This window comes from Sylvia atricapilla, chromosome 1 (assembly GCF_009819655.1).
Source record: "Sylvia atricapilla isolate bSylAtr1 chromosome 1, bSylAtr1.pri, whole genome shotgun sequence".
NCBI lineage: Eukaryota > Metazoa > Chordata > Aves > Passeriformes > Sylviidae > Sylvia > Sylvia atricapilla.
Genome location: NC_089140.1, coordinates 78,396,500 through 78,423,367, shown reverse-complemented (window position 1 = coordinate 78,423,367; position 26,868 = coordinate 78,396,500). Strand labels below are relative to the sequence as shown.

General features: G+C 40.8%; 1 protein-coding gene across 1 annotated transcript in view; it reads left to right on the top strand.

Moving 5' to 3' along the window:
• Positions 1-662: 662 nt before the first annotated feature.
• The window catches only part of FBXL7 (F-box and leucine rich repeat protein 7), a 223,354-nt gene continuing 197,148 nt past the window's right edge, over positions 663-26,868 (top strand). Inside the window, exon 1 of the mRNA XM_066326407.1 lies at positions 663-751. The gene's annotated coding sequence lies outside the window, so the exon portion shown is untranslated. The remainder of the gene's footprint in view (positions 752-26,868) is intronic.

Sequence of the window (26,868 nt, the reverse complement as noted above, 5' to 3'; positions counted from 1 at the left end):
AGACCTTCCAGTCTGGTTAGCTTGGGTGCCACTGGCCATGAGAGCTCCTGCAGAAGCACGTATGTGTTCATCTTCACCTCATTAATTCTCTAAGCAGACACTGTGATGTACCGTAAGGTTTTAATTGATTCCGGGGCTGAGTATAAGGCTGCATGGCATCTGTGCACTTCCTCATGCCCTGAATCAGTTCAAATCTGTTTCTTTGCTGGCTTACTATCAAACCGTGTCTTGTCAAAGGCTTTTGACTGCCTTTGTGGCCCATAAAACCAACACTTCACACAGGCAATTCAGAGCCATCTCCTGCGGAGATTTTCTCAGGCCTTTTGTTATGTCTGCTGCTGCTGCTATTTTCTGAGAGAAATCTTAGACCCTAATAGATTGGAAAGATTTTTAATTTCACTTCTGATGGCTAGAAAATTTACTCATTTTGGGAAGTGTCATCCACTTCTGAAATATTTTCTCTTTGTCTCCCATCCAAGGCCTGTATTGCCATCAATTGGTGTTTGCTGCTGCATGCACTCAGCCTCTAGGTAAAGGAGTTGGGGCTATTCTTGATAATTTTCACTACTTGGCTCTACAAGTATTCTTCCAAATGATCTCCATCTTTCTTTAATTTCCCCAGCTGTGATTACTCAGTCACTTCACCTTTTTCGCTTTGACAGGTGAATTGCTTCACGTATGCGATATTTGCTTGTACAAACAGTTTTGGGAAATCATCCAGAGAAAGGAAGAAAATCAGGTAACTAGTGAGGTAAGGTTGGTCAGAGCAATAGCTCTGACTACAAACAGCGGAAAAGATCTTCCTTACCCAGGTTATCCTAAATGCTGAGGTAAGGCTGTACTGCTGTTGCCAGGCTTTTGACATCTTTCAAAATTGTAATGAGAAGTTTAAACCCCTACTGGTATCCTTTGGAGGGAAAACTGTTCATGAAATATGAGCTACCAACCGAAAATATTTTGAACCTGGGAGTCAAGTTAAATTAACATCATAACAAAAAGACAGATACGATAATCTTTCCTGTTGCTCGTTTTTTTCTACTTCAGGGCATTTGTTGCTTAATTGTGACTGACTTTATGCATAAATAGCTTTGCAGGGTTAATACATTGCTCTCTAACAAGTATCTAGATACTTTCCCTCTTAAGACAAATCAGTGTTCTCCCGGTGCCCATTTCCTCTCTCCTTCCCGCATTCCAAATGTGTTCAGGTTGTGTTCAGACGCGAAAGGCATCCGTGTATCCACAGGCATCCAGATTAAGCACAGAGCACTCAGATTTAAAGCCCCACAGTGGAGGTGTGTAGAGACAAATCTTCCAGTTTGGTATTTCAGCCTGGATGCAGGAGACACAGCTTTGCCTGGTTACAGTTTCATTGCAACTTTTAACAGCGGTGATGGAAGAGTCCTACTTTTAAAGACAACCAGCGTTTGCCACAGGGCCCGGCGGAGCCCCTCAGCCCCGGGACAGCCTGGGCAAGGGAGGGGCAGAATGCTGCCCGGCAGCCAGGGCTGAGCCAGGGGAACCCAGCCACACACAGCCCTGCCAGCCCCGAGGGGACAGCACAGACCCGGCAGGGATGGACCTGCGGCCTGGGAGAAATTTCTGCTCCCCACCGCATGTTTCTGTCTCTATTGGTGAAATATAATAAATAACTAACTTTTTTTTTTCAGGTCTTTATAAGGCCTAGGATATCCTTACATGTAAACTCCACAGGTCCTTATTTTCTCTCTTCAGTGGCTATTTGGTCTAGAAAATCGAATACTCAGTCTGAATATAACAGCTCAGGAGTAAGCTATGCTGCTTGCATAGCTACGGACAGTAATTCCCAGTCTTAGCCAGCAGCCTACATTCCTGTGCAGAAATGGATAGGAATGTCAGTGATTTATGTTCCATGATGTCTGATCAAGCCAACCACACCATTTCTCACAGTTGTTTTAAATGATGGCTGTTTGCATTTATATCATGCTGTTTGATTATTTGCCTTTCCTGAGAAGTTAGCTGAAAACTGAAAACAATGGTAACAGGTAACCTGTGGAGGACAAAGGGTTTTTTGTCTAAAAATAGAGAATGTGATTGCTGGTTTTGATCCTAAGATATGTTTCTGGCAAAGTAGATTAGCCCAAATGCAGTTTGTTTTTCCTTAGTAAGGGTACTTAGACATCTTAGTACAATCCTTCATACTGTCAAACAATATCTGGAAGAAGCCTAATAAACATGGAAATGTTTCAAAAATTTTATTTTTTTTATAACAGCATTAATTTTAGAAAACACTTTGGGCAAACTCTAGAGCAGGCACAGCTGTGAGGAAATCATCAATATAATTTGTGTTCTAAAATGGGAAAAGAGACAAAACCACAAATTGGGAGTTTTTAGTATGAATTATCACTCCCATGTCATCTTTAACTATTACACATTAAAGAAAAAGATAGCTGATTACTGAAAAGCTCTGTGAATTGAATAATTGGTTTCAGAGGGCTGTATTTCCATTATTTAATTGGGCATTTTGCACTTCAGTCATTGTGACAACTGTTTTCCTCAGTGCCCCATCTTCTGAGCTTCGAGCATGTGAACTGAGCAGAGGCTGCCCTGCATGACTGTGATGAGGGAGCAGCTCCCTTTCTCCAGCTGTGGCATGGAGTTGCAGTCAGGAATAGACCCTGGTTGGCTCCTGGGCAATGTGCCATTTTCCTCCTGCTGCAAGGCTCACAGACAAAGTTGGCTGGTGGCCCAATCAGCTGCATTCAGCCTGTGTCATTGAGGAGCTGAAGAGAATGTATGTGTTGCATTTTTTGGCATGAAGTGTAAAAGGTAAGGAATAGTTTTTACAAAAATGTTTAGCTTCTTTTTTCTGGTTTGGGAAATACTTGTGTATATCACTTCTGCATCTGAGTGCTGGCACAGCACAGACATCTCTGAACAAACAAACAAACCCTTCTTAGCTTGAGACCTACTTAGTGTAGTTTTTGCAGGTCCAGCCAGTTCTCTCTGTGCATCAGTGCAGGGTTCATGACAAGAAGTCTATGTGAACATCACAAGACTTCTGCCTTGCATTTTGAACTCTAATAGCTACACCTTCTCCCCACCCACACAGACTCAGTGAACTGATAGAAACTGCTTAGTTTCAAAAATATGAATCTGCATACAATACTGAAGACAATAAAAACTTTCAAAACAGTGTATTTCCAATCTCCTTTGCTTAGGGTGGATTTGTCGAGTCCTTGGCCCAGTGTTGGTGTTTTTGTGTCATGCCTCACACAACTTGATAGGCTCACTCAAGCAGTATGGTAGGTGTAATCTAGTAGTAGAGGTTGATTTCACTCCACATGATTCATGTCCCTGATTTGAGGCCTGAGAAAAAACTACATCCCCATCATGCGCTAAAATTCATGTCCTGCTTTGCTTTTTGCTCAAGGCAAAGAACCTTTATAGTTTTCCAGTTGGTTCCTGTCCAATCCAGTTGCTACAGTCAAAAAATATCAGTATCTAGGTAAAGTAAAGGTAAATATATTTCATGGTGAAAGTCAAAGAAGATTAAATGAATAGTTACTCCCTCCAATTGTTTTGGGTTTTTTTCTATTAGTGAAAGATCCATTCTTTATTTTCCCCAGTAAATCTCTTTGTAGATTGCTTTTCCCCATCTTTTGTTTTGTGACCTTGGCTGTGAGAGAGATGCAATTTTTTGCTTGTGTCACTATCGTTGATTTTTGCTGATAGTTGTATTTATTCAAATGTCATAGTGTGTGATTACAGGCAAGACAATGTCTTTGCAATACCTATTTTATAACATATATACCTATTATATATCATCTCATAGAATCAGGTGACCTTTATTCAGGGGTCTTCTTTCTGGTGTTGTGGGGATAGCGCCCTGAGCCTGAAGCTCTGACTGCAGTGTTCTATGACTACATAACCTGACCATGTGGCTCTGCTGAATCCTTCCTACTGGGAAGATTGAACAGGTTTATTTACCATTTCCTTCACTCCATTACAACATCGATGCTTTTGCCTGTGCTTACACCTTTTTGCCTCTTTCCTCCTCCCAGTTCATTTTGGCCCTATTTTCCTGTTGTTCAGACTCAGGTATTGTCCTTCTCCATAGCCTTATCTCCAGTGTCAGGCCTTTGTCCAGGTCTCTTTCAGCTCCTAACCATGAGCCTCACATATGTCAAGTGAATTAGGTCTCATAATAAAATTTAAAAAAAGAATTAAAAAAAAGGCTTTTTAAAAATTAAAATAACAAAAAGGCAGAAGAAGTGCCCATTCTCAGATCAGATTACTTCTTTCTGTTGCCTTCCATTACTTCCATTGCTCAGCCACCATAAATATACTGCTGTTTTATGGGCTTCCTCCTCCCCTACCATTTCCTGCACAGGATGCCAAGCACACAGGAAGGAAGGAGAAGAATAGTAGTAGCAATAACTATGATCCAAACAGAATGAGTCTGAGTAATGCTGGCACCTCTCTTTCAGTATGCTCAAGTGAGTGGGGCAAATGCTTTGCAGAGGTGATCAAAGAAAAATCAAAGACCATTACGTACACACATATGAGTTAAACAAAATGTTAACTCAGATGTATGTACATAATGCTCTTTATGTGTCTACATAATGCTCTTATCATGTCTCAATTTACACCTGTAATAAGTTGCACAAAGTTACAGGAACTGTTCATATGCACAAAAACTTGGATAAAGTTCACTTGCTGAATTAAGGGTCCAAGTTCTCTTCCCTATTGTATAATAGTTTTGAAGTAAAACAATGCTCCTTTTAAATGATAAAATGAAAAAGCCCAAGAAGGAAACTCAGCAGGAACAATGAACACTTTATATCTTCCCCCCTTCTCCCCTCTCTTAGATTTGGCAGGATCCTTCAGGAACGGAAAACATACCTTAACATTAACCAGCATACAGAAATTTCTCAAAATTTCTGCTCTTATTAAACTTTGAGCCAAATTTGAAAGGGTCTTAAACTCACCCCTGTGTATGATGTTCATGTATGCCTTCCTGATAGTTATCTTTTAGTGTTTGAATAAGCCCCTAGCACAGACAAGATACTGCTAGGAGAAGGAACAGTTGACTTGAATAACCACATAGTTGCAAAGCTTATTCTTTCTTATGTACTTTTACCATGTGAAACTGAAGAACTTAAAAAATGTGGCTTGAAGGATATTTTTAAAGCAGATATTCAACTTGGATCCAGTTTTGTATGCATAATTATATACATACAGGGCCTGATGGTTATCTGAACTGGGTTTTATTGCCAAGGGACACATTCCATTATTTGTAATACACATCAGTATAAGTCTACTATGCTACCCCTGGATTTATGTTGCTGCAGTGCTTGAGAGCCTTTGTCATAGATGAGGAGTTTATTGTTTAGGGCTCTGCACAAATGGAGGACAAATAGATGTTCTTGCTCCCAAGGGTCCTCCACAGCTTATTTGGATGCCTGATAGGGTTTTTGTTCTCAGCTGCACCTCAGATTTGGGATTTTTTTTCTCAAATATCAGCAAAATATAATGCTGTCATTTCACATTGATGACAATACAGCGTTTAAGAGGGCTTTATCATATTGTGTGATGGTGTGGTGCTTCTCTTGGGGCTTTCGCCCTCTTTTCCTGGCCAGCTCTGGCACCAGCGTCGCAAAAAGGTCTGGTCTTGTATTCTGGAATACAGTTCCTGTATTCCGGAATACAGGTTCTTGCCTCAGCAGAAGCGTGAACAATGCAAGAAATGAAGGGATGGAACTCTGATGGGGGACTTCAACTGGGTTTTATTAAATTCTCACGATTCCCTTTCACCCAGGAGTCAGCCCGCTGAAGCCGACTTAACTCGAAGGTTTTTACCTTAAATATGGGGGTGGGAGAGTGGGGAGGATACAACTTGGAACCAATCCAGAATGGGAAGGGAGTGACTCTGTACATAAATGACAACCCATAGGACAAATCAAGGGACAAAGGGGGGAGGGGGACTTGGACCCACCAACCACTTGACATCCTCACCAGAACTTTCTAGAGATCAGAGTGAGGCTTTGAAGTGACAGGCAGGACCCAGGTGTCACAGAAACGATGATTGATTAATAACAATAACTGGGGTCAACCATAATGGGGTAAAACATGGAGTGCATGGAACAAACCATTATACAACATAGAAAAAAGCATGCAGAAACTTGGTGAAGTACAAAATGCACCCCAACCATATTGTAACTTCAAATCTGATCTTAATAATATACTGAATTTCTCTAAGAGCCAGGTGTAATCAGCTCTCTGAGGGTTCAATACCTCTGAGGGCGTCCAGCACCTCACAGAAATGGCCTAAATAACTAGTCAGATGGCATGGTCGAGTATGTCTTGAAAAAGCAAAAAGTATTTATAAAGGAAGAAAACAATGCAGAAATAAAATAACAAAACCAAATACAGTGTAGGGACAGGCCCCACAGACCTGCTAAAACACCTCAAGATTGCACTCAGAAGCCGTGTGCTCTCCCTTAAGTACTGAACGATTTAGGTGGATTTTTTGGCAAACAGCCCAATAGAGAATAGCTACTTTCCTGAGGGATAGGTAAAGAGACCTATCAGTGTTTTTGTCTTGGCACTGAGCCAGTTACTGCCAGGAGAGTGAAGAAACTTCTAGTGTTCTTCCCTTAAAAGGTCTTGGGATGAGTCTTAAACCTTTCCCTATATGGAAACACCAGCTCAAGTGTAGGGTGCATTTCTACATTAATAAAAGACTTTCATAATATTTTAATCCCCGTCATCAAGAAAACATTCAAGAAAATTCCAGCTATGTGAAATGGTTAAGTGATGATGCTGCTGTTTGTGTTAGTATGTGCAATAGTGTTGAGTGAAATATGGAGTGAATTTGTTTTCCTGTTGTGATTAGATTGTTAGAGCTTAAACTTTGTGGATTCATGAAGCTTAAATTTGTTACAGGTGAGCATATGGACAGCTAAAAGGTGTTGCTGTTATATTTAAAGTAAAAATGAGGAGTGAAGAGGCACTATGTCAATTTGTGGAGCACTGGAGGTAAGGAAAGAAGGAAAGTGCATACAGGGACAGTAACTTACTGCTCTGAAGTGGTGAGGTTGGTGTCTTCACAGCCTCCGTAGGTAATCTCTACCACTCCTCCACTGTTGCCCTACACAGTTCTCATGTTTCAGTTTATGCTTATTGCTTTCCATCCTCCCACTGTGCATCACTGTGAATGATGCCTTAAGATGCACTTGTCTCCATCTTCTCTGTGATCTCCTCGGATATATTGGAAAACTGCCATGACCTCTCTCCAGTGCCTTTGGTTCTCCAGGCCTGAAAATGCCCCCGTCCCTCAGCCCTCCTCAGAGGACAATGTTTCAGTCCCCAAACACTGAACTCACTTCAGCTTATTGATGTGCATCCTGCATCAGAGGTCCAAAATCAGACACAGATGATTGAAAATGGAATCTCACAAGTGCTGAGCAGTTAGATAGAATTCCTCCCCTCCATGTGCTGGCTGTGACCCTGTTGACAGAGCCCAGGACACTGTTGGCTGTCCTTGCTATATATGAAGCTATAGAGATGTTATGGTGTCATAGTACTTAAGTAGCCATGGTATTTAAATGGTCATACTCCTTATGTAAGTAGTCACAGTATTTAAGTAGCACTATGTTGTGCTATGTAAGTAACACTTATCAGTCCTTAAAAGCTAAAAAAATCAGATCCAAAACTTAAAAAAAACCAAGTAGGAGGTGGGAAAGTGTGATAATAAGGTGAGATTGAATTTTGAAATGCAGAATCATACTTGCAGATGACTGTACCCAAGGTCCAGGCAAATGTGAGCAATGTATCTGAAAATGCTAAAGCAGGTGGGATTGCATTCTTCGCCCAGGTTTCCTTCTTATTCATGCATTTTCATGTGTTTGATAGTGCTTGATTAAAGAGGGTGTCTCTGAACATCATAACATCATATATCAGTATGTATCAGTTTAATATTGTGGCCTAAGGTATGTCAAACCACAGAGGAGCAATGGACAGAGATGGTGAAATTCCATAAAACCTGCTGTAGATATGAATCAAGCTTTTCTCCTTGAAAACCTCTTACAGGACTTTTTTTTTTTTTTTTTTTTTTTTTCCCCTCTTTAATCAGTCTCCAGACCCTATTACACAGGAACAAAAAGAGGAAGAGGAAGTACACAGTATCTGCTTTCTACAAAGCAGACTGTATTTATTTGTTTAAGTGAGACAGAATCTCAATGTCTTCAGTGTTTCTTAAAAGCAGATTTAAGCAAATGAGCCAGGCAGCCAGCCAGGCAGAATGCATTTTTAGGCACTGGCTCAAAGGCAATGTCAAGTCATATTAAGCTGGGTGCCTAGAAATAATATATATGAGATTTTAAAAAAAAAGAATACTGGGAGATCATCTTGCCACAGTTGTGCATGATTATTTGATGCAGGCTGAAGAGAAATTGCAATGTAAGTCATAAAAGGGTGATGAAAAGACTTTGAAATATTAAGTTAATATAGCATCTAAGGCCACCTGATTGCTACTTCTCAGGCACTTCACTATGAATCACCTGAATATAGTCAAGAAAATAGCTGATTCAAACCAGTTCTCCAGGTTTGACCACTTTCCCAGAAAAAAAGTAAGTAAGATATCTTAATTGCTTACTTGTTTGGAAAACTCGCTTAAATTATTGTGTATTTCAGTAAGAGATTTTTTTTATATATATTACCAGGTGAAACAGCTATGCTGATTTCCCCTTTTGTTTTTATATATTCAGCAGTATAAATTAAGCATCTCACCCACAAAATATCATTTATGTGATGAATAATCAATTTTGTTCTTAACCCTGGTTGCTGAAATGGGAGCAGAGTTTTCCATAGCTTTGAAGACCACAGAACCATTAGGGTTGGAAGGGACCTCTGGAGATCATCTCATCCAACCCTCCTGCCGAGGTAGGGTCACCTGGAGCAGGTTACACAGGAATGTGTCCAGTTGGCATTTGAATGTCTTCAATGAGGGAAAATCCATGACCTACCCCAGCAGCTTGTTCTAGTGCTCTGTCACCCTCAATGCAAAGAAGTTCTTCCTCACGTTGAGGTGAAACTTCTTGTGTTTTGCTTTATGGCCATTGCTCCTCATCCTGTTGCTGGGAACAGCTGTAAAGAATCCGGCACCATCTTCTTGACACCTGCCTTTGAGATATTTCTATGTATTGATGAGATGCTCTCTCAGCCTTCTCCAGAGTAAACAGGCCAAAAAGCAACAATCGTAGGTGAAGTTAAACAGTTTTCATGGCAAGATGAAATAGGTTTCCTAGCTAACAACATGAAATAAGATGAAATAAATTTCCTATTTCCTTGTAACTAACAACAAGGTAATTAATTTTACCATTTATCTAACACACTTGGCAAGGTATGCTAGAATTTAAGAGACTCATCTCGGTAGATGGTGCTGTTGTGTCTTAAACTACTTCCTAGGATGAGATGGAAACACTGCCCGAGGCAACAGAGCTGCAGTAAAGGTTCTGCCTCTAGAGCAATTACAGGCAGCCTTAAATAAGTTTGGTTTGGTTTGAGTTGTTTGGGGGGGTTTTTTGTTTGGTTGGTTTTGGTTTTGGGTTTTTTTTTTTTAAGTAAGAATGGGCAGGATTGATTTGGTGAGGGTTTATGTGTCGGTTAAAACCTGTACAAAAAACCCCAACCTTTGAAGTAAGTTATATGGTTAGAGTAAGGCAAAATAAACTCTATGTGGGATGAATGAGCTGCACTACTGAGTCAGGAAAGAAAGAAAAGCTTTAGGTGTCTATTGAATTATTAGTGCTTATGGATATTAGTTGTCTGTAAAAGGATACAACCACACCTTATCTTATCATGCTTTTCCTCAGACTATTTGAATGACAACTCTGCCACAGGTTCCATAAAAGGAAAGTTGCACAGAAGGGTGCTGCTAGTATGTGCATGAAAAGAGCACTGCCCTGCACTGGAGTGCTCTGTTCTTACTTCAGTACCTGACATGCAGAAATCAAAACAGTAGATTTTCTTTCAGGCTGGGAAAAAAACCCCTGAAGGCACGTGAGCCTGCAAACATGAGATTATTTCCCCTTCTCCCCTCCCTCCCTTCCCCTCCCCCCTTAGTTTTTCTTAGAAGGATTTCCTCACTGGATCTAGGGATTTCAATAGTGCAACAGACTAGTGATACAGTCTGAGAGCCACTCTGGTCATTTTTGTTGTGTTCCCTGAAGCTTTTTTTTGGCTTTTGCACAGCAGATAGCAATTCCTGGATCCCAGTTCTGCTGAGCCAGCTGGGCTCTTACAGCCTGTTTACAGTTCGGAGCTGTGCTGCTGAGAGACTGAGGACAGTAAGAAATATTGGCACTCTCAGGATAGTGGGAGGTAAGGCAGCCTTAAGTCAGCAGAAAATTAGGGCAGCATTAACTTACAGTCTAGGTCTGGGCCAGTCTTAGCCATGTAAGTAGCCTTACACGATGGATAAACTGAAGGGATTTGATCTGTTTAATGAGCAGCAGCATTTTTTTTTTTAATAGATATAATTAAAGTAGCAGACTGCCGCCCCACAGCATGCTCCCAGATGGCAGCACGATCTCTAGGCCAAGGTTTCCGTCTGTTTTCTTGTAGGCAATCCCTGGAGCAAAAGAAGTCGAGTTACTATGGTGACTTCATACAGGGTGAGTGGATATCACAAACACAAAAGCATCCCATTTGTTGATTATCTCCTGGACACATCTTTTCCATTCTGAGGAGCTGATATGGTCTAGCTGAGCCAAGCTGTTTTGCCTAATTCCTCGGAAGCAAAAAAATAGCTATATATCACATCTGTCTGGTTGCCACTCCCTGTCATGAAATCCTCTCTTTGTTATATTCTGTTAAGCACATTTGATCGCTTAATCAATTTTAAGGCCAGAGAAGATGGTTGTGATTCAGAGAGAGCACTTCAGTGGAAACTGTACACCTAGCTCTTACCCTTGTGAGCAGAATTTCTTCTTGTGATGCACAAGAATTTATATTAGAGAAATGGTGACATGTGATGGTGTTTTGCTCTTATTACATATGTCGCATATCATTAACAAATCTCATAAAGCCATAAAAAATTGTATAGATTTTAGTGGGAGGCATATGTAGACATGTAGACATGGTATTAACCTGAACACTTTATTTCTTAAGTAGCTTACATTTTTTATGGACAAAAGCTGCTTTACAACCCATTTAGATGAAGATTAACTTGTTTAATGTTTAGTTTCATTCCCAGTAGAGCAGCGATTGAAATCTATTTAGTCTGAGACAAATGCAGCAGCAGTGTTTTGCCTTAATTTGAATATTGTTAAGGATAAGGGACAAAGACTCTTGAAAATGAGTCCAAACAGTAAATTGTTTACACAATATTTGAGTCACTTGGTTTGACTGCCATCTTCTTATCTTTGCATGCACAAGACTATTCCAGTCTTCTCAAAATGGGTCTTGGGAGCCTGGATCACAGCTCTAAGCTCTATAGAAGACTGAGCATGCCTAATTAAGTGGCTGTTGAAATGAGACTAGCCACAAACATTTCAGAATTTATAAATAGATGACTGAATCTGAGTCTGGTGTAGTAAATCTCAAATCCTTAAAGTAGATTTTGCACTGTGTTATGGCCACGATCATGTGGGTCTACAAGACATCTGAGTCTTGTGGGAATCTGGTGACATAAGACACAGTTTGCAAGTAAACCAAATTTGCAAGGAATTAGTTATTTGTAAAGCCAGCAACCCTCATTCTTTCAGGTCAATATATTGCCTTCCTTAAAACTCAAACCATCTCCAAAATGTCTATGATCACCTCAGATAGGGAACCAGACTGTTCCATGTTTAAGCAATTATTCTCTGTGCCCAATACTGGTTTTCTAGAGGGGTGCTTGGCTCCTTGAGTTATTGCATGCTCATGCAATGCAATAGCTCATGCCTATGCTTGTGATTGCTTCATTTGCCCCTCTCAGCCACAGAAACAGGAGTAGGACAAATAAAATAACTTGAACAAAGTAATTTTATAGTTTTATAGTTTCTGTTTTTATAGTACTTTATTTTGGTTGCAAATCTTCCAAAAGAAATCTTTTGAACTAGAAAAAATAACCATAAAAACAAAGCTGGGTGTCTCTCTCAAGCAGTTTGAATCTGTTGGGACAGTGGATAAAGTCATCATTTACCTTTTGGTCTCCTTTTGTGGTTACCACAGGGAGGTAGCTGTTGGGTCTGCTTGGCCCTGCCATCCCTACAGCATAGGCTGGCATGCTCAAGTGTCATCTTAGTTCCCAGCAGGTGATTCATTCTGGTGGCTGGTCCATGACAAGCTGATGGGCAGATGAGATGATTTCATTCCTGCAAAGAGGCAAAGGTGTAATACATGCCATGTGTCAGGGCTGTGTGTGTAGAAGCAAGAGGGAGAGGGACCACAGTAGCAGGGAAGAAATAAGTGATTGAATCAAAAGCAGAGAGAATTGAAATTTATCCAAAACATACTGCCTAAGATTTTGGTAGTGCCTCCATTATTGCTGATTAGGAAGCTGGGAAGTTTGGAGTTCCACTGATTGGTAGCTACACCCTCGGAAAGGGACCTGGGGAAATGTTCCCATCTGTCAGGATTACATTATTTGCAATGGAGTGTGGCAGCTGTAAGGTTACATGTGTATAAATCCATTGGGCACAAGAGGAGTCAGACAGTAATATTATTTTGCCATAGCACAGTGTGAGAACTGTCATCCTGGAGTCCAAGCGGCACAGCCACTGCCATGTGCTGAGCAAGCCTCTATCATTCCCAAGGCATTTCTGTCCATGCTCCCACTCTCTGCTGCAGCCCTAGAGCTTTCCTCCTTGGAGCTTTCCTCCTTCTCCTTCCTTTGATTTCTGAGAGAGGCAGAGGCGGCGAGCAGTGCTTACTGCCCCCGTTCTGAGCTGCATGGATTTGAGAACGTGGCTGCATTTATTTCCTACTCTGTCACGTCATTGTTTCCTCTCCTTCCAGTCCTGGGAGTCTGCAGGGAGAGAAATAACACTGGCCTCTAAAGCAGAATTCACAAGAAGATACCTTTTTAAAAACAAAATGGATCCCAGAAAACTAGCCTGGGCAGGATTAAGAGTTGGAGCTGAGGTTACCAGGATCTCATGACAGACTCTCCTGCCAGTATCTTCACTTGGGCATCAGCTTGACCTGGAACCAGACTTGGTTTGTTTTATGTTTGTTTAATCAGACTTGGAAGAAATAATCCAGATGTGTATCAACTTCTAAATGTTTTTTCTCAGTGGGTGAGAGATGTGAATTCAGGTTTCTTGTTTAGAAACTCACTGTAGTGAGTTAGCAGTGCCATAAACTGAGTAGACTTTCTGAGGTGACTGATTCAGCTTATTTATCTGGCAATATGTGGTACATCTGCCAGGTCTTTAACCTGGGTTTCAAAGTGTCAGTTTCTAGTACATGGAGAGGATACACAATACCCTCTCAGAAATTAGGCAAGGTCTGACATTCTTTTTTAGGAGATGAAAGTGGTGTAGGGAAGCAGAAGAGATGGCAGAAAAAAAATATCTAGGCATCTACAGTTACCAAGCTGGGAATAGTTTCTCTGAAGGGATACTAAACCTCCACTAATTTAGAAAGTTTCAAAGTGAAGCACTGCAGAAAATGAAGAAGAAGAAATAGTTCTGATTTCTGAACCTTTCTGTAACATGGAATTGTTGATGGCCCATTCATCCTGACCTAAGGTGAGGCACAGAGCAGTGGGTCAATTCACTTAAAATTGTAGATCCACTTGGGAAATTTCAGGTTGAGATCAATGGACAGGCTGCATGATTCTCTCATGTGGGTACATAAATTTTTAAAAAGCTAGAAAAGTAGTGCTATCTTCAGTAATAATGCTGTAAAACATAACTTCTAGCATACACTGTAGATAGGCCACTTAAGAAGAAAACAACTCTAGTTGACCATCTCAGAAGCTCTGGGGATGCAGAGAGTATTCTGACTGGCATAAATCTGCCCAGGAAAAGAGAACTGGTCATTTTTATGTACTCTTCCTCTCCATTCCTCCTCATCTCTCTCCCTCTCCCTTTTAGTGGTAGTTAATCTGGGTAGTTTACTCACTGCAATGGTGTTCTGTTTTTCTCTGCTTACACCATCACACCAAATGCACTTAACACTAATCTGTGCCAGCCCTGGAGTTCATTAAGTGACAGAGGAAATATGGAGTTTAGTAGCCTCTCTAATTTTCCCTTTTTAATGCCCAAATAGTGAGAGTTTCTGTGTCTGTGCAGCTCCAGTCCATTGCTTTGGTTGACCCTTACTATCTCCTTTGGACATCAAGGATTTAGCAAATGGAGCTGAGACTACAGATATGGCCTCACCTTTCCCCACCCCTGCCTCTTCCCTGATGTTTTTGTGCTTGCAGTACTCTTTCATGCAAATGGGAAGCCACGGATCCATTCGGCACCTCCTCTTTTATTAGCCTTTGTAAAAGAGTTTGAGAAGACTTCATTACAAGTGGGAGGGACAGGCATGGGGGCAGGGAATGGTGAAGAGGTGTACGCAGAAGCAGCAGAGCAAGGATGGCAGGAGATCAGGCTCTGTGTGTTGTGTTGGGCTGGGGTTGGTATTGTGACTCTCCAGGTACAGGGCTATTTCAAGTACCATGCTGAGGCAGTTGTGCATGAACCAAGTGCCATGTCAATGCATCATTTTTCTGGGGAAAAACTTCCAAGAGCCCAGCTCTTCCAAACTTTATTCTAACTTTGGTTCATCCTATCCAATTATCCAATTTTCTTCAGTCCTCCCTGCTGGTGCATTGTGAGTACGCTTTCTCAGCACTTTGCTTAGCTGGAACTCCTTACTTTCTCCTGCAAAAGAAATGTACAAATTCTCTTCTCACTCTTTCTACTGCCCAACATCTGGCTGCCTGAAATCATGTGCTTTACGTGTCTCCCCTTCCCACTTTCTCTTCTATATTTTCTTGTAGCTGTGGTCAAAGACCCAGACCTCTTCATATAATCACTCTTTCTTCTCTGGAGGAGTTTTCCATCTTTTCTCAGGTTCTTGAGCTGAACACTGCTGTGGAGGAGAGAGATGACTGAAGAAACTGTTATTTACATCAGTTTATTTTCACTGGGGAAACCTGCAAGCCTGTTGGCTGAGGCCTGAAGTGAAAATTAAGCCCCTGCATTGCAGTTCTCCACTTTGCCCAAATAGCAGAGGACAGAGAAACCTAAAAAATTATGAGTGCTGTGTTTATACCTCAGGGGGTGTGGAGAAGACAAGGAGGGCCAATGGGTGAACCTAAAATATATTAGGTTTTAATGTATTAATAAGTTTGAGAGGACTTTCTGCTGAAAAGGGAGCAGACTTTCAGGTAAATCAACCCTAACTGTGCCTTGGATAAACTCACTTCCTTGTGTGCAGGAGTTGCTTCCAGGGCTGGAATGGAAAGATTAAGGTGGACAGGGGAAAAGAGATGATTTTCTGCAAGCGTTTGGCAAACTCTGGCACAGAAAAGATTTCTTATGGGTTTCCTGGGAGAGGAAAAACAAAAGCAGCTGCCAAAGAATCACCTTTAAGGGAGATTCCTGGTGGAATGTAATTAGCTTTCTGTGTTATCCACACTCTCTAAAAAGCTAAAATAACAAACTGAGCAGAGTGGCAGGGAGGTTATCACTGTTTTTAGAAAGAGAGGTGCATTGATGTCTGACTAGCTGAGGGAAGAACAGTGTATGGCAGGTAGCAAGGCCCACTGTAGGAAAAGGTCATGACTACAGATCCTCTGAGGTGACTTGTTATTTGTCCAAATAGTATTTAGGCTTTGGTAATTTTCTTCAGCAATAAAAAAAATTAAAAAAAAAAAAAAATATATATATATATATATATATATATAAATTGTCATTAGTGCTATACTTCAGAGACTTCCTCCTTCTCCAGACGAGGGTCAAGGCAGTGTTCTTTCAAAAACTTCTTTAAATGTAAACTATATCCTTGTTGCTGGCAGGAGGGCCACACACACATGTAACTTTGCAACAGTGTCCAAACATTTTACATGTTGAAACCCTCTTGCTGCACAAGTGAAAGGGAGATGATTGTACTGCACATTAAGTCCATAATGAGAGACGTGTGTGTGCCGAGTGGGGGGCGTATTTGAGGAAATTACAAAATATTTCTTGAGTTAAGTATGTTTATGAAACATTTCAGTCAGGACCAGTTATATGCCAGTCATTCCCAATCACATTCAACTTTTCCATAGCACTGCTTGCTGTTTTCTTGTCTCCCATCTTGACAGCAACTCCCAAAATACTGTTGCTGCCCCTGCCTTCCTCTGCTGCTGGCAGTTTGAGAAGGTGCCAGAGGAAAGACTTAGATAATCAGCCAAGCAAAGCACGTTAGTTTGGTCTCTCATCTCTATTGTTGGTGTTCAAGCCAGAGAGATTATTTTAATTGGGACCCAATACTAGAGATAAAATTATTTTTTTTTTCCTAGAAAGTGATTGTGTGAACTTTGAGATTAATGCTAAGATTGATTAAATTTAACCTGGACACAGATTTAAATTTTAATCACTCAACAGTGGCTTCCACAATACAGAAGAAAAAAAATTAAAGCAGACAGAGTATGGGATATGTCAATCTCAGCTATTCATTTTTAGGATATTACAGGAGGTGAATGTGTTTGGACAGTGAAAGGAGAAGAATGGCCTGGCTTTAGAAGTGCTTAGTTTCCCAGAGAATTCCTGGTACACTTAAATTTTGGATGCTAAATCTTCCTGAACATCAGACCTACAGAGTACAGAGCACATCTACATTACTTGCAGTATTGAATGAAAAGATCTAGAGTTCCTATTCTCATGCTGGTGGATTTTTTTTTTTGTTTGCTTCATTGTAAGTGATTAAAACCAACTGACAATACCTCCTCTCCCTCCTTCTTTATTAGTTCATGATGAATTCTGTTTTCTGGCTGACATCAGTTCACTGTCATGGTTCAAAACTTTTCCAGTGCTTGGTTGGCTTGTTGCTTGCTTGCTGAAGAAAATGTTTATATCAGGATTTTTGGAAAGAAACAAAATGTGATGTTATAGGGAGGGAGGAGTTATTTTGTTTTGTTGCTACAGAACTTGAACTTTGAGATATTTACATTGTCTTATATATGATTCTTATTAAGAAAAATAATGCAAGTTGTTCTGGTGGCTTTTTTCTATTTATTCTTTTGTTATACTTTTGACAGAGTATTCATCTCAATAGGATGTGGCATTCTGAGCACACACATAGGTGGGATGTCTGGCAGATTTGCCAGAGGGTACAAAATCTTTGAGAAAAGTCTCAGGTATTCCTGTGATCCATTTTTGTTTCTCCACTTGAGTTTCATGCCCATCTCACAGTCATCTGCTGCTATGAAAATCCTTTATTTAAAAATCCTTTTTGATTATCAGGTTTGACCTTAATGATGCCTTCTGTTAAATGCTCTGTGCCTGAAGTAGGCTCACGTCTCAGTCTGATCCCATAAGTGTCCTATTTAAGGAGTGAGCTCTCATTCAGGTATGTAAATCTTGAAAATTCAAGTATTTTGTCAGAAGTCTTTGTATTGGAACACAGATGACCTCTCTACTTTGTGAATTCCATGAAAGCATTAAAATGTTAAGAATACAACTACCTACAAAACCAAAGAGCGTTCTAACTCTCACCTTTGCCTACAACCTTATATGTTTGTTTAAAGACATTAAATATCAAACTGGTAATGCTTTTGCATGCAAAGCAAAGGAATATAGATATTGTCAGAGACAAGTGCAAAGTTTTAAGATATAAAATGATGATTTTCTCTTACTGTTCCCAGTGTCAAAGGGAAGGTCATTCTCAAAAAACAAAACAAAACAAAACCAAAACCAAAACCAAAAACAAACAAACAAAAAACCAAAAAAAACCAAACCACCAGACTACTGATTTGCAGTTTTATATATTAAAATATATTCCATCTACAGTGGTATTTATACTAAAAAAGCACAATTGCCTGTATCATTAACTTACACTAATCATGTGTGGTCTAAAAATATCCAGAAAGCCAACAGAAACTGTGGTTATGACACTTCATGTCTTACTGCACTGACTTCATTCTGGCCTCTTGCACATAGTACCTAACAAGAGATGAGTTGGAGAAACGATGTTCTAAATAACACCATTAGTAAATCAGAGTCTTTTGGTTCAACTCAGAAAAAACTTGGTTCCTGAAAAGAAAGAAGTACAATAATGGGAAATCTTGACTAGTTTATAACACCGTTCTCCTTTCTGACTATGCTCTCAAAATGCTTGAACATTCTAACTCCCAATGGATTTCATGTTGTTTGGTACCTAACTAAAAGCAACTTGCTTCTTGGATAGCCAAATTAATTTAGAATGCATTACCTACACTCAGATTATGTACCACATATTGAGATTGGTATCTGGCCACATGGACAACCAGAAAATTTAGACATTTAAGTCTTTAGAGTGTCTCTTTCCAAAATGTCCTTCCAAACAACTACTTTTGTTGGGGGGAGGGGTTTCAAACTGAGGGTCAAATGTACTTCACTGAATTTCTATCTTTCTTTTCTTTCTTTGTTCAACAGAATGCTATCCGTGTTTTACTGTGTCCAGCTGGCACACCCTCAGCATGCTGATTTAATTTAAAAAATCACTACCCATTGTAGAAGCCAGATGTAGCTGAATAGCAGAGTTTTGCTCATAGTATGGCTCTGGTGCCTGAACTGTTCCAAGGACCATTACTGCAAACAGTGCAGTGAGTACTTCCAGAGTAGTGAGAGAAGGCAAGAAGTGCTGCAACTGTGATGTGCTTGAGAGCAGGATTGTGCTTTGACAGGGAGGGCTTCTGTAATCCCGTGGCTCTAGAATTTGAGATTGCTCTTCAAACATACTGTTACTGGAACTCACTTAAGTTGCAGCAAATTCCAAGCCAGCAAATTGTACAGGCTTTCAGGCATCATCCCTGCCCAGTCCCAGACTTGCAGGTACAGATTTGTACCTGGGGAGCAGGCAAAAGGGCTATGGACAGTTTGCATTTAAAAACTACAGAGCAGCCATCAATATAGTGATGATACCCATAAGCTTATTTTGTAGTTTCACACTGCAATACCATCAACTCAGACCTGGTGGCAAAAATACAGTGAGAAAAGTGCCATTTCCATCAGATATATCACTGTGATTTTTGAGCATTGTTTATGCTGTCCAAGGAATTTAAAACTGGAAGGATGCTTGTCAACAGATTACAGTAAACTTGATTGCTAGATCATTCTATTTATCCCTTACCTCCCTTGTCTTTTACAAATAAATTTTCTGCCTATTCATACTGTTGTTTGGGTGGGAAAGAAATGAGATTATAAAGACAGCTGGATGCACATAGTAGAAATGAGGATAAGAACAACTGGTAAGGGTAAAGATAAAACAGTCTCAGGTGGAAACTTTGCTTTGGTATAAAATGACAGTCATTCAATATCTTCTGTTCAGGAAGAGCCTGTCATCTATACAGTATCTAGAAAATAATGGCTTCAGGTAAGAGCATAGGATTGATCATAAAAGGGCTTGGACTTTATATTGGCTTTTCTGAGTTTTTTTGGATAAGTAACCTTCTCACTCTTAAAATCCCTCATTTGCATTTTAATAATACATAAGCATCCAGTGTTGCTGCCTGTCTTGGTCAAACTTACCCTTTACATTTTGAAAATTATTGTGTATCTTCCCTGTCTAAATAATCTCACGCCTTTATTTTTTCCTATTGGTTCCTATTTTCTAACTGCTTGATCAACCTCTTTGCCTTTCTCTGGATTCCTCCAACTACTACATAAAAATCTGTAACTGCAGGCAGAGCAGGGCATGTTACCCCACCTCAGGCCATCTCCCTCTGAGGATAGAAGAGCACTTGCTAAGGATGCTGAAGTGCCCCAACTAGAAAAAAAGGAGAGACTGGGAAGGTGCTCTTAGACCTGACTCTTTTCAATACCTTCTATGGAAGTCTTGATCATCAGATGCTAATGCTAAATCATCAATTTTAAGCATTGCTGTCACCTAATTCAAGCCTTATTTGTGTAGCTACAAGCACCCTCCAAAAGCTTTATTTTCCCTTGCTGTCATCTTAATTGATGTTCTCTAAATTACTTTTTTGGAAACATATGGTAAACTAAAATTATAAAATTATTTTGGTTATATTAGGATCTTATGAAATTGTATTACCTTATCTTGTACAGAAATAGTCCACAGATGAACTACTTAGTTTTGTAGTGGCCTCCCACGTGACAGGAGGCTCCTGGAACTGTAAGGGAACAGATACCAGCAAAAATTCTGATTAAGTGCAGTGCCCATAGCAGTGCTTGGCGGCTTAAGATGCCTACTCTTTTCCTCAACCCAATGAATATCACCATCCATTCTAAAAGTTACTGATGACTCTACTTTAGAAGACTACTCTTTCTCTTGTATCCCCTGTGCCACGTTAAGCAGGTCAGACATTTCAGTCATTGGTGTCTGCTTGAGTTTAATCTTTGAGATGTTGTGTGTAGTTTTGTCCCTTAAAAAAAAAAAAAAAATTACCTGAAACTTTTTATCTTGGGGCTTTCTGCTGCATTTTTTCAGGATTAGCCAAAACTTGAATCATATCTTAAAACAGAACTTATGAAGAATAGACGTAAGTAGAAGAAAATTATTGTGAGTTTGGTTTTGTGATTTATTTTTATCCACGTGGGCCATTTCTAGAAAAGTACATACCATGCTTGAGTCTTAGAGGAAGTTGACTGCATGCTCTTTGTGGAGGCTGGCCTTGTTCTATGCTGCCTTTTTGGACTGTGTGGGATCTTGGAAGTTGTGTGGAAAACAGCAAAATTTTCCTCTGCTCTTACTGAGCATCCAAGCAGCACTGCCTTGAATGCTGCCAGTGGGAAGACATGGGGATTTCAAAGAAGTTCCTGGAGCCAGAGAAGGGAACAGATCTGGTTCAGTGTGGTAGTTTCACCCTGGCTCAACACCGGGTGCCTGCCAAAGCCATTCTACTTCTCTCTTCAACTGGACAGGGGAGAGAAAACGCAAGAAAAGGCTCATGGATCAAGTTAAGGGCAGGGAGAGATCACTCTCCAGTTATTGTCACAGGTAAAACAGGCTTAACTTTGGGAAGTTAGTTTAATTTATCACCAAATTCGAGTACGATAATGAAGAATAAAACCAAATCATAAAATGCTTTCCCTCCTCCCTTCCTCCTGGCTCAACTTTATTTTGGGTTTGCAGTAACTCCTTTGCTCCAGGAGCACAAGCTGACAGGGAGTGGGGGCTGTGATCAGTTCATCCCATGTTGTCCAGGCCACTCTTTCCTACACAGAAGGAAGGAGGGCTCATTACAGTGCTCCCCTGCTCCAATGTGGGGTCCCTCCCATGGGATGTGGTCCTGCATGAGCTCCTGTTACAGCGAGCACGGGATCCCAAAGAGCGAGTGGCGTCTGTGAGCCCAGAGCGCAGGGCTGTGACCATACGGCAAAGGGACGGGTTCTCGTTTGGATATCCGAAGACTGTTTCTTCAGGGACACACACAGGAATAGTAAAGGGGTTCAAGAACGAGAACCAGGATCGGGCTGAGGGCAGAGGGTTATATACAAGAGAAAAGGGGCAGATCTGAAGGTCAAGGGCCAGTAGGGGTAAAGGGAAGTGGTGCAGAGGGGGTAAATAGGAACCGGGGGGAACCAACAGGGTAATGAGGTAACAGGAATACTGTGGCAAAATTAAGCCAATGAGGTTAAAGGAGGGAAGAATATTCTGAAAAGGGTGGTATGTTCATACGTGGTATGTTCATACATGGTGAACAGGGGCTGTACAAGGGTGACATCAACTACATCAATAATGTAACAGAAGTTGAAAAATGTTATTATGTGGCTGCAAAGGCTCAAGGGCAGGGAGGCTTTTCTCACCATAACCTAGAGGGGTTTCTGCCTGTTTGCATCAGTCCTGTGGGGCTGATAGCTGCCCTGGTGGCAGGCCCCTGGGCCTCCATAAGCTCCTCCAGGTGAGTCCTTCCCACAGGCTGCAGCTCTTCACAAACAGGGTGAGTCCCTTCCAGGGCTGCCGTCCTTCCAGAAAAGGCTGCTCCAGTGTGTGTCCTGCACGGCGTCACGAGTGCTGCCAGCAAACGACTTCAGCATCCTCACTGCATGGGCCCACATGTCCTGCCAGGAGTCTGCTCCAGCACAGGCCTCCAGGAGGTCACACCCTGCCTTGGGCACCCTCACCCTGGCATGGGGCCCTCCATGGGCTGCAGGTGGATCTCTGCTCCGCTGCACCCCTCCATGGGCTGCAGGGCACAGCAATGGCTCACCATGGACTGACCACAGGCTGCAATGGATTCTCTGCTCCAGCACCTGGAGCACCTCCTGCCCCTCCTTCTGCACTGACCTGGGTGTCTGCAGGGCTGCCCCCTCACACATCTCCACTCCCCTCTCTGGCTGCTGCTGTGCAGTGTTTTTTACCCCTTTTTAAATACACTATCCCAGAAGTGCTACCACAGTATCTGCCGGGCTTGGCCTTGGCCAGCAGCAGGTCCATCTTGGAGCCAGCTGGCCTTGCCTCTGCCGGACTTGGGGAAGCTTCTAGCAGCTTCTCACAGAAACCACTCCTGCAGCCCCCCCAGCTACCAAAACCTTGCTGTGCAAACCCAATACACTCAGCAAGCAGACGGGGAGTCAGGCCTGTTGGAAGGGATCTGGTAAAAACATGGGCTATAGTTGAAGAGCACTGAGGAGAGAGAAGGAACTGAAGGAAGATTTCGTGTTTATAGCAGAGACATAGCTTTAAAAAGAGCACCAAAGTGCTCTTCCCTGCTCTTATCCCTCCCTTTCCCATTTTCTTAAATTCGTCATCTGAAAATTGAATTCTGCATCAGCTGGTGTGTGTTCTGGGCAAGTGGCATCCCTGCCTTTCCCTAAAATGCTTGGGGAAATGCCCTGAACTAAGTCTATATCCAAGAGCATTAAGGGACAAATCAAATTTATATATGAAGGTTGCTCTTAGTGTAAGCTACTTCCTAAACAACAACAACAAAACTTTCCATTGCTTTGCTTCAGCAGGTTTAGTTATAAGGCATTTGAGTGCAGAGTAGAAAAACAGCTATTTTCATGCTGTGAGTATTTATTTTTTTCAGTCAGGATACTTTTTATATTGATCATTCAGGTAAGATATTCCAGTCTTCAAGTCTGTACCAAGTAAATCCAGAATTTCGTGGTACAAAGAGGTATTGCTATCTCAAGGTTTGCATTTTCAGGTTTAGCTTTACTGCAAAGTACTGTATGTTCTTCTTTCTGGAGTCTACATTCTTGTATACAATATATAGTCTCTGTTTCGTAAAAAAACCCCTGAACCAGCTATGATCATGAGATAAACCCTGACATTTGAATTATCCTGACTTTGAAAATTATGGGAGAGTACATTTTGTACTTGAGTCTATAGGTATGGACCAGTGGGACAATGAAGAAGTTAAATGATAGCCCAGTTTAAAAATCGTTTCTATTTTTACAGATTATCTGTGTTGGGAGAATGATTAGGGAGTAGAGGAACTTCTTCATCAGCAACCAGTACAATCCAATCCATCTCCAGCTGGACAAGGACAACATTAGAAATGCCAGTTATGCTGCCTCAGGGGAGAGGGGATGACATTTCAGAGAAGCAGGGCAGAAGGACATCAGCACAAAACTATTCTAGCAGAAAATCAATACGTTTCTGAGCACAAAGCCATTTATAACTTTTAATATTGAGGCCACCAAATAGAGTGGGAAGTTAGCTCCTTTTGATGCAGCAGTCAAAGGGTCAAATTCTTTTCCCTGCTGCTCCAGTGTAGCTCTGTGGCAGTCTGCTGGGCTCCGCCAGTGAAACTGAAGAGGAGGATTTGGCTTGCAGCCTGGTTTTAATATGCACGTATGGTATCAATTTTGGAAGCATTTTCTGGTTGTCCTCACAGTTATAAAAGGGTAGAAAAATATATTTCTTCTCTTCCTCATTAAAAAACAGGCTTTTGTTCACTCATTTGTGTAAATTCTCTACCTGAAAAGTATAATGCTTATCTTCGACTTCAGTTTTGCCACAGGATTGGCCTATTAATAAGTACCTCTGCTGTCTATCGTAAGGGAAAGGCTGCTCTGGAGAAACTAGGTTGCCCCAGCAAATTCCAGTTCTCTGCTGCACGTATAGCTGATGCTGAATCCATGAGGACACTCCTTAATGGATCCCTCTTCTGATCATAGGCACTGGACTCTCCTGTCCATCAGTCGTCTTCTTTTTTCTCTTAGCATGTTCGTCCAGTTATTATTTGCTGAGAGACGAGGAGTTTTGTGGTGTACGGGCTGTTGGCAACAATTGTGTACATTTTCAAGTGGCTGCTGAAGAGGGAATGCCTCCTCATGCTCACCAAAATCTTCTTCTCTTTTGATGAGTGCACGAGCCATCAGCCATGGATGTGCCTGGCCCCATTAATGAGCACTGGCCCCTTCAGAGCTCCATCTCAAGCACTGTTGTAACTTCCTTAACTGCTGGTTTACTGTAAGGTTTTTCTGCATATTCCCTGATTGTAGTCCCTGCAATGTTTTATGTCACCACTTTCTTTGGAATAGACACTATTTCCTTCTGTTTCTGAAAAAGAGCAGAATCTGGGCCCAGGGCGCAGGACTGGGAGGAACTGCCTGTAACAAGGACTTCACTTTTCCCATATCATTGCAGAGAGCATTCATGTTTTCTTCAGAATCTGATTAAACTTATATTTGAGAGGCAATTAAACCTTGACTGTAAAGTTTGCTCTTTTTTTCCTTTTTGCTGATTTCTCAATTACTTACTGATTTTTCTCCCCTCGCAACTGCATCTTTGTGTGTCGTTCTTCCCTCTTTTTTCACTCTCGTCTTTTTTTTACCTCTTTCATCTTACTTGGCACTCAGTTAACACCCAAAATCAAAATTCCCATGTAGCTGTACAGACTTAATCACTTCTTGGCTCTTTTAATGGGCTTAAAAATCTTCCTTAGCATAAAGTACTTCAGTAAATATCATAAGATATTCATGTAAGGGGCAACTGAACAACAAGTGGCAGGCTGCATGTGATGAACTTAGCTTTAGTTATGCTACTAAGAAATAAAATTTCTGCAAAACATAGAAGGTGAGAAAACTGAAGCAGGGAGGTGAGTCAAGGTTTTGGGATGCAGAGTGATAAGGGCAGCCCTGTCATACATAATACAGAAGGTAACAAGTACCACCTGGAATTTCTGCTGGCAGCAGCCCATGTGTGCCACTACTGTTATTGTAGGTTAATAAATTAATGAAAGTTTTCATTATTTCCTGCAAATTAGAACTGTAATTGCTTCTAGCAATTTCCCTAGACTCCCTGACCTGTAACATCAGTAGTTCATAATGATTAAAATAGGAAGCAAGTTCCTATAGCAAGTTGTTGCAATAGCAGCAAGTTCATCATGCTTTCTAGAGCACAGCACTGCTTTGGTACTTTAAAAGAATACATAACATCTGTGTTGTGCTGGTTTAGATTTATCTCTTATTAAAGACAGATCTCTCTATCTGCTGAAATAATTGAAATTACCTTCTAAAATACTCATCAGGAAAACAGGCTTTAACACCTGCAGATCACAATAGCTGTGTCTGTAATTCAAGAACTGAGAACACCTGTAGGAGGTTCTCTTTTAATAACAAGAAAATAGATGACTATCCAAAAGTTTCAGCTGATTAGGATCAAAATGGTCTTATCTTAATGTCACTGTTTTGCAGGTTGAAGGTGAGAAATATACCATTTTGGATATTTCCAAATTCAAATTCATTTCCAATATTCAAAGTGACTATGGAAACAACTCAGATTCTTTACTTTTTAACTCAAACATCGACATTTTAAATGATAAATCAATCATTCGACTGAAAGAGTATAGGTTTCTGATTTGTTCTGGCTCTCTACTACCAATCACTATGACAGTTCCAGTTCATGAAAGTCCTTTACTTTATGCAGTAGTTTGATCAAGACTGCAAGTATGGACTTGCTTCCATAATTTTCATGTTTAATTTTGGATAATGGTAGCAACAGTGGGAAATCTTAGATAATCAGGCCTTTGAACACAAGCTTGTGTGTCTGGGGTTTATCATTGAACCATAAGAGAAGCTCTGGCTATTGCAAGTTTACATCTGTAAATGTAAATTCTGACAACAATTCTGAGTAACTCTGGAATAGGTTTATGACATGTCCAGAACCTCAGGCTTGAAGTACTGCACAGAACACTGTCAGTATTTCAACACTGATTTGCCAAGTCTCTGCTTAACTCTTGCACTGCTAGTGGGTTAAACAAGGTTATTAAAAAGGTTTTTCTGAGTTTTAAGGATTTTAATGCAACGATGTTATGATAGTGTATTTAAAATTTTATCCTGAAAAAAAACCCCAAAAAACAAAACAAAACAAAAAAAGAAAAAAACACACCCCACCCAAAAAAAAACCCAAAAAACCCCCCAAAAAAACCAAAAGAAACCCCAAAAAAACCAACCCCCAAAGAAGCAACAAAACCCCCCCACAAAAGCAAAACAAAACAAAAAGTTCCAGGGTCAATTAAAATGCAAAGAAACCCATAGAAAATAAATGTAGGTAGTGCCTTCACACATCCAGGACTAGATCAATCAGGCAATGTTAAATCCCTTAGATTGGATTTGTCCAATGAAAATGACATGCCTCTGCACTGTATGCTTTGACCTCTTTTTCATTTGCCCTGTTGAATAGTTTAGAACAAGGCCCACAACTGTGCTAAACAAATACATTTGTTTGGTTGTACCAAGGTTTTGTTCCAGCAGTGGAATTCATTAAAACAACATGTTCTGTATATTGCCAGCAGGTCATCAATGCATG